This window comes from Struthio camelus, chromosome 2, assembly GCF_040807025.1.
Source record: "Struthio camelus isolate bStrCam1 chromosome 2, bStrCam1.hap1, whole genome shotgun sequence".
NCBI classification, from domain to species: domain Eukaryota; kingdom Metazoa; phylum Chordata; class Aves; order Struthioniformes; family Struthionidae; genus Struthio; species Struthio camelus.
Window position 1 is genome coordinate 115799410 of NC_090943.1, and position 7676 is coordinate 115807085.

General features: G+C 41.4%; 1 long non-coding RNA gene across 1 annotated transcript; it reads right to left on the reverse strand.

Moving 5' to 3' along the window:
* Positions 1 to 2921: 2921 nt before the first annotated feature.
* Positions 2922 to 7451, reverse strand: LOC138066009 (uncharacterized). The gene is made up of 3 exons (XR_011139138.1): positions 7394 to 7451; positions 5133 to 5207; positions 2922 to 4203 (listed from the first exon to the last, which is right to left on the reverse strand). It is a non-coding gene; the product is annotated as an uncharacterized lncRNA (long non-coding RNA).
* Between the last annotated feature and the right edge of the window lie 225 nt (positions 7452 to 7676).

Here is a 7676-nt window from a genome sequence, read left to right on the forward strand (position 1 = left end):
CAATTAAGGAAAAGAGCCCTCTCCTCGTTAAGAATCACGTAAGCACATTGTAAAAATGCTTGGAAGGACAAGTGCTTTCTGCTGCCCTGTCATCTCAGCTGCAGTGAAAACTTTCTCAACTGAAAAAGAGCAGGAGCAGCAGAAGTATTAATGCCTTTCCTGCCCCAAAAACATTCGTTTCAAAGCCTTGTCAGGGCTGTTGTCACACTGGCAAACACAAGCTCACACTACAGGCCAAGCTATATCTCTTGCAGTTTCCTCCATGTGGGTTTGGAGAGTAGGTGGGGTCTGCTCTAACCCAACATTGTTGTTTCAGCCCCAGATGAGCACCCAACTCTTGATCCAACAGTGGGAGACACTTAGGATGTGAGCAGTCACCAGCAAGGCTTTGGTGCTACTGTTGGTACTGTCACGGAGCCAGGGAGGGCTTTCTGTGGTGGCAAGTAAACAGTACAGTGGGGCTTTGCAGGGTAGCGTAGGACCTGTCCCAGAAGAAGGGCTGCCTGATTTTTTTTTGAATTGACAATTCAGATGTGTTCACAGGCAAAAGAAAACACCAAGAGAATAACTTCGGCAAATACCATAGTCACTCTTGGGAGAGCCTCTGGCTTGTTTGATTGCACAACAACTGCTGTTCTTCCTCACGTGGCTGGGCAGATGTACCAAAAGAGAAGACCCAGTGCCTTTTTGTCCACTTGCCTAGAGCTCATTCCTGCCCTCCCTGGAGAAATGGCAGGCAACTTACAGCAGAAACTCCTTGGATCTGTGCTGAAGTTGGGCAAAAGTTTTTCTTACTGGGGCCAGAGGCTGGTTTAGGGTACCAGTGGAGCTGCACGATGACAACCCCTTCTTCTATAAGAGCTTGATGGTGACTTAGCACACACAGGTGCACCAGGAGATGTTTAGCAAGTACAGGACTTACCTGGAACAAGTTGTTCCTGCTTCTCTTTCATCCCCTGTTTGGGGGCACAGTATAGAAGAATATGGACCATACCACATCTTCCCACAGGCCAGCAATGAGACCACTCCAACCTAGTGCTTCATTTTCAAATAGGCACTTCCCACGTGCCTATTTGCCTATGTATGATTCCAAAGCAGCTTTTCCCTCTGGTCTAACACAAGTCGTCTTGAAGTGGATTCTGCTGGATCAATGGCAAAAGTAGAAGGGGGTGCTTAAAAGCAAGTTAAAATTTAAGCTACAGCAGTGATCAGTGGCCCAGCCAAGGAGCAAGTCCTATTCTACTAAGCAAACACATAGGAGGAGGTAGTGCATTGCAGTCCCTTTTCTTCTTTACACTCTGCCTCTCAATAGGGCTTTGGAGATGGGGACAGGAGTGCCAGCTGTAAGCTTAATGAATGGAAGGTGATTTTATTTCTAGTTCTTGTGTTAACATATTATGTTGTTTCTTCAAGGGTTGTGACTATAACTGAGGGTCATATGGGGGAGCTAGGGGTTAGAGGATTAATTTGGGATTCACAGCTTGTTATTTTATTTGAGCATTTTTCTAAATTGACTTCTCCATACTGCCAGCAGCATTTTTGCCTACTGTGCTGATTAAAGTCTTCAGCTGTGTCAAGATCAGAATGATAATAACAAATCTGTTTGAAATCATCCAAGTGTCATTTTGTACCACACAGCAGTGTTGAAAGATAGTTGCATAAGGATGAAATAGCTGACTGAAAATGGTTACATTATTCTCTGACCACAGGTTGCATTTGTTGCTTTGCATGCAAAAATTCTGCCCAGAAGAAGCGTTATTGGGCCATTTGTGTTTCCAGTGAAAAGCTGACAACCGGAGAACTATACTAGTTCATGTTCAAGACCACCAGCATTTCTCTGATCATTGCTGAGCTCAGATGAGCACTGTAATGAAAGGAGAAGGACTATACACATCAGCTCCAATTTTCAGCATATTATGCAATGCTTCTGCGTATCTCTCCCTAGCGATACAAGCACAGGGAAAGTGGGCTCAGAAAAGTCATGATTTTCAGTATGGATCCTTCAAATCACCTTCTTATGTATATTTTGGGAAATAAGTCCTATGACAGAAGCTAACAAAGAGATTCTCAGGGAGACTTGGCATGAAAAAGAGCACAGGACTGTAGCTGAAATTTATAATGCTGGATTATTACTGTCATATGAACAAAACAAGGAAAAATTCTTGCTTCAGGAAGGAATAAGGAAAAGTGGAGGAAACTGCCTGCCTCATTTTAAGGTCATAAAAGCTATTTAGATTAAAAAGCACAGATGTCCTTAACTAATTGTTAACTTAGCAGATGAGGGCACAGTGGATGGGTGGGTAGTCTTTGGGATTGAACTTGGCCCCAGGTCTTTTTATAACAACTCAAGATACTAAAAAGTAAACTCATTTACAGTCCACTCCAGAATATAAAAGAATTGAGCATCATGTAGTAATCCTGAGCAGACTCACAGCAAAATGTCACAGCATCGAGAACTAAGACCATCAGGATAAAATATTGTGACTTTTTCTTGAACTTTTAACATTAAGTTCCCATGAACTCCACAGGACGCTTTCCAGGGTGCTGGTCACTGGCAGAGCAATAACACAAAAGATGAATATAGGCTATAGTTTGGATGTCCTTTGATCTCAGGAATTATACAAAGTGGAGATGGGGAAGGAAAAAATTGACATGAAACTTCCACAAAACATGAGTTCATTTAAGGGGAGAGCATACCGTGCCTGAATAGCCACTATAACGGGTGGTGATGACAGTGGTGGTTAATGAGCTGATCCATAGTCACTCAAGTGATCAAAAATGGGCCTAGATCAGTCAGCTGGCTACATTTGGTGGTGGAAATTACAGCACTGTACTCTCTACAAGATATATTATTTAAAAATTGAGGCATTTTTACCATCTCAATCTAACAGAAGTAGATACCACAGAATATTAGAAGTGCTGCTTTACTTATAGTCTTTATTTAAGTATAGTCCACAAACACAGAATTCATGTAGTTGTCATGCAGCCTGCACACAGCAGGCTAACATATACCCAGTTAGTTAGATCTGAAGGATCTCATCAAAGATGCATGGATTCCAGTGGTTTTGCTATCAGGAACTGAATGTTCAGCATGACAAAAACCCAGATTGAAACAGCTTCAGAAAAACTCCCCAGTAAAGCACAAGATCCCATCAAAATGGCATGAATATCACCAAAATGGAAATGCTGTTTTGTTACTGAGTTCCATTCTGATAGTCTTATAAAGTTTCAGTCTGCTCTGAAAACTTTTTAGTTTCAAAACAGATTTTTTGCAACAGATCATGCAAAATAAGAGGATACAGCTACTCAGAGCCACAAAATTTGCTTATTTACTTACTGTTGCATAGAACAAGGGGTATTTGAACTATAAGAACATCCTAGAATGAAGACCTACTCTCCTAATGGAAAATGAGATCATTTGGAAAGAACATCATACAAATTATAACCAGCATTTGACATCAATTTCAAACCTTCGTGGATTTGTGATCAGAGGCCTGCCCTTGTTTCAGTATGAGACTGGACTATCTGCTTGCTCTTTCCATGGCTCCCTCCAAGTCACAGCTGAGGAATCGAGGTTCATTTAGTCTGGTTAGTTCCAGCCCTGCCATTATGTCAATTCTCCCTGTTTTCCGGATCAGTGGCAGCCTTTAGTTATTACCCAGTGGCATCAGTCCAAGATTGGACTTTCCAGAGACTGAAGCACAAAAGAACAGAAGTCTGATGTTGGTGATCAGCCAGGACAATTGGTTTCCAAATCAAGATAAAACTGTAATCGTATTTTTTTTTCATGTGGGAAGGGTCCTGGTTTTTTGATCTACCCAGTATAGATCTGATCAGAATGAGCTTTTATACACATGCTTATATACACGGCTGCCATTGTCCTTTGTTCTGGGGCTAAGTATTGACAGAATAAAAAGTACAGTCATTGTAAAATATATTTATATATATAGGCACACTATTGAGTAAAATCAGTCTCTGTCAGAACGGAACTATTTAAACACATCTCGGTGCTCTTTCATCCTGGGGATAATTAAAAGTGAAGCAAACCCTGCTGAATCCTCTTCTGGAAGATCAAATCCAAGCATTGTATGAAGCCACATCATGAATACTTGCTCCAACATGCTCTTTCTGTGTTTCCTGGCAGACACTCGTTAGCAAGCTCAGTTGTGAAGGGATTACTCATTAGCTGGTAGCAACATGGAGCTGAAAACCAAGCAAGAGTGCCAAAAGAGGCTTTTACTTGCATTTTACACTCCAATTAAAGGACAAAACTTGTAAACAGTAAAGGTTTGAATGTCTTGAGCTAAGTGTTGATCCTTCAATCACAGTGTTTTTTGTGACAACTTCAAAAAAATATTTTGGGTCAGCTCTTACGGAGAAGGAATGAACATCTAAGGTTTAAGTACTGTGAGGAAAGGTCCACCAATAATTAGCAGAAAGACCTCCTCATAGACTTCCACGGGCTTGGCACTGCAGCAAGAGCACATACAGATCATATAACCAAACCACCACAATTCCTTCATGCATGCACGCGTGCCCTGTTGCAATAATTACATGATATTGTATGTGCATTTGCATCTTTATCAAAAAAGCCCAGACAAACTCACTACAGTTGTGCACAATGGCTCTATTGGTAGTGTAAGTACAGAAGTTCAAATTCATTCTATTTTCAGACACTCTGTTAAAATGACACTCTTCTAAGTGTTTACTCAGTGTCCTGATGCAATTTATTTGTAAAATGTTATGAAAGCTCATATGGCCATATTTTACTAAAGAGAGACATACATTTTTTGAGCTGAGTACAAAAAAAGATCAAGTGAAGCATAACTGACTTACTGAAATAGCCCTAAATCTAACCAGCAGCTTACATGACCCATAAGGCAAAACATTCTATCAAAGGAAACTGAAAATTGCATTAACATTTTTATACATACCATTGTTTTCATTATCAATTCACACAGTATCGTGAAATCAGTTAGTTCAAAAAATTCACTGTGTGGATATGTGTACACACACATGCATGCATCTTTCAACCAAATAAACTAGGTTCCAAACAACTTAATGAAAATGTGATATTTTTGTGGGGCTTTGAAATGGGCAAAAAATGAAGAAATGCAAAAACCTGGTCTTACAGCTGACTCCAGCTGAGCAGTTTCGAAACTTCAACCTTCTGGGTTTGCTTACTCATGTCAGCTTTGGATTCAGAGCTAAAAGAGAAGAAAAAAAAACTCTGAGAAGTATAAAGTGTAGGAGATTTGGTTTCAATTCACATCTCAGAAAGAAACTCTCTCTGCTTGTGTTGTTTTAGAGACAAAAAGCTGGAGGAAACTACTTGACCCATTGAGTTTAGCCCCTTGCAAATACAGTAGGACGCACAATATTTACTGTGCATGCCCACTATAGTTCGTCTGCTGTTGCAGTAAAACTCGTATTTCAGGGAAACACTAGACTCACTGCATCTGAAAGGGTCAACTGTTGCACAGTCACTGGGAGAAGAGTTTCAGCAAGATGCAGATTGTCATTGCTTTATGTAATTAACCTGAGCCACAGCTCTGCCTGTAGCCCAGAATTAGACTAATTTCCCTAGCTACTAGCTGAGGAAACTCTATAGAAAGGAACCCTGAACAATACTTTTAAATAAAAGAGGAACTGCTTCCCCTTTTTTGCCTCTGAGTTCCAGCTACCCACATTGTTATTTCAAGGATTTCTGGGTAAAAAGCTCAGGCAATGATGATCGCTTGGTAGACAGGCCTTCCCTCATCATCAGATAGTGAATACCCGAAAGTCCTGTTTGGGGAGAGCTTCTGTCCTTCAGGCTGAACAGGCAGCTGCTGATTGAACTTTGCCCGGGCAGCCCGTAGATGGTGGCAGAATGATTCCTCCCAGAAGGAAGACAAGGCAGGGATAGCCAGCCCTCCAGCTGTGCAGTTTGGATCAAAGGTTTGCAGTGGCTGAACAGGACAGGAAAGGGTACAGACTTTGAGAAAATGCAGTGAAGCTTCTTTGGGACAATACAGGGAAAACAATGTATATAAGCCTGTTTTGCTGCAAAGTACAATACCGTTGAAGTTGACCGGTCCCTGCTCCTTTTAATCTGGAAGACAGTATTACCCTAGCATGACCTACAAGCTGAATAATTAGTTAATTTTCCCCTCTGATTAATAGCTTATGTAAAATTAGTAGCAAAAAAAAAAAAAGATGTGCTAGTTAACCACCACATCTTTCTTGGAGGGAGGATGTAAACGTTGCAGACAGAGATAGTATTACCTCCCTTGGGCATTAAACACTTGGTGGTTCAGAGCACATGCCTTTGATAATCAACATCAGTATCTCTTTCATGTTACTGAACAGAAAATAGGGCGTCTTCAAAGAGACTAACTCAGAAAAGAAATTGTTAAACAGGCTGACTGGGTTGAGCAATGCTGGAAATTAAGTACCCTGAAGGGGCAGGATTAGAATTGAGGTCAGCACTTCCAGACTGGGCAAGGGAATACATTAACAGCCCTCTGTACTGCCTCTGAAGTTCGGATGGTTGTCACTAAATATCTACGAGATCCTCTTTTTCTCTCACCCCATATGCTGCCCCGATGATTAGCATTCTGTTGTCCTGTCATAAAATATATGAATTAGTTGGTGGCCAGAAGATTATTGGCCTAAGCTTTTGAACTGCTATAGAGCTTCAATTACACAACCTCACTGAGATTTTTTTTTTAATCCTGACTTTTTCCCTAATGTTAATCCACTAGTAGATACTTGTTCTTTATCTAAGACACCAAGGCGTTCAGCAAATGCACATGAAAGAATGGGGCTTTGTTCCTTTGCCATCCGGACTCTCATTTCATGTGTACTTCAAATAAGGGAATTACTTTCTAATGACTCACAGTTTTCTTTGCCTTAACCCTTCTAGAGACAAATGACTTGCTGTACACTGATGACATCATTTCTCTCTTGGACGATAACTAATAAAAAATTAACCTTTCAACAGAGCCACCTTTAGAAAAGGCACAAGTGGTTTTAGGCTGGGAATTCCAGAGGTTTTTAATAAAATTAGGCTCTCGGTACTGGTATGTTTAGGTGTTGTAAGCACCTTGCAATGCCCTATGCCTTCTGGATCAGCTCAAGTTCCTTGGGACACACTATGCAGGGAGCGTAGGGAGAAGAAGCTGTGCTTAAAAGTGTGTCTCCGTGGCATAACTGACCACCATGACCAGGTCCTCAAGCGAAGTTTGCATGTCCCTCCATTGCAGGGCTCCATTGCAGAGCCCTCAGAGCCTCACACAGGGGACAGCACACCTTGACAGCACATCCTGGTGCAGGACAGGCTAGCTGACTGGGACAAAGTGTGATGCTGCTATGCTTATGCAACTTCCAGTGCCAGGGCTAGGTGACTCACGGGCAGCAGGGGATCTCTGCAATGTTGTCCATCGGAAAGTTCAAAGATGCTTCTCCTAATGAAAGCAAAAGGAAACAAGATCTTTTGTTTAGGTGACTTAACGTACAGTTTTTCCAGCCTGTATACGCTGAGTCTAGGTGCTGCCAAAACCATTCTTGTGTATGGTTCTAATTAAGAAAGGGTTAGTTTCTGTCCAGCATAAACATGTATAAATCAATTAATTACTGTCTACGCTGGCCAGGAAACTTTGTCAAGCACTTTGCTAGCAAGCACAGTATTTAAG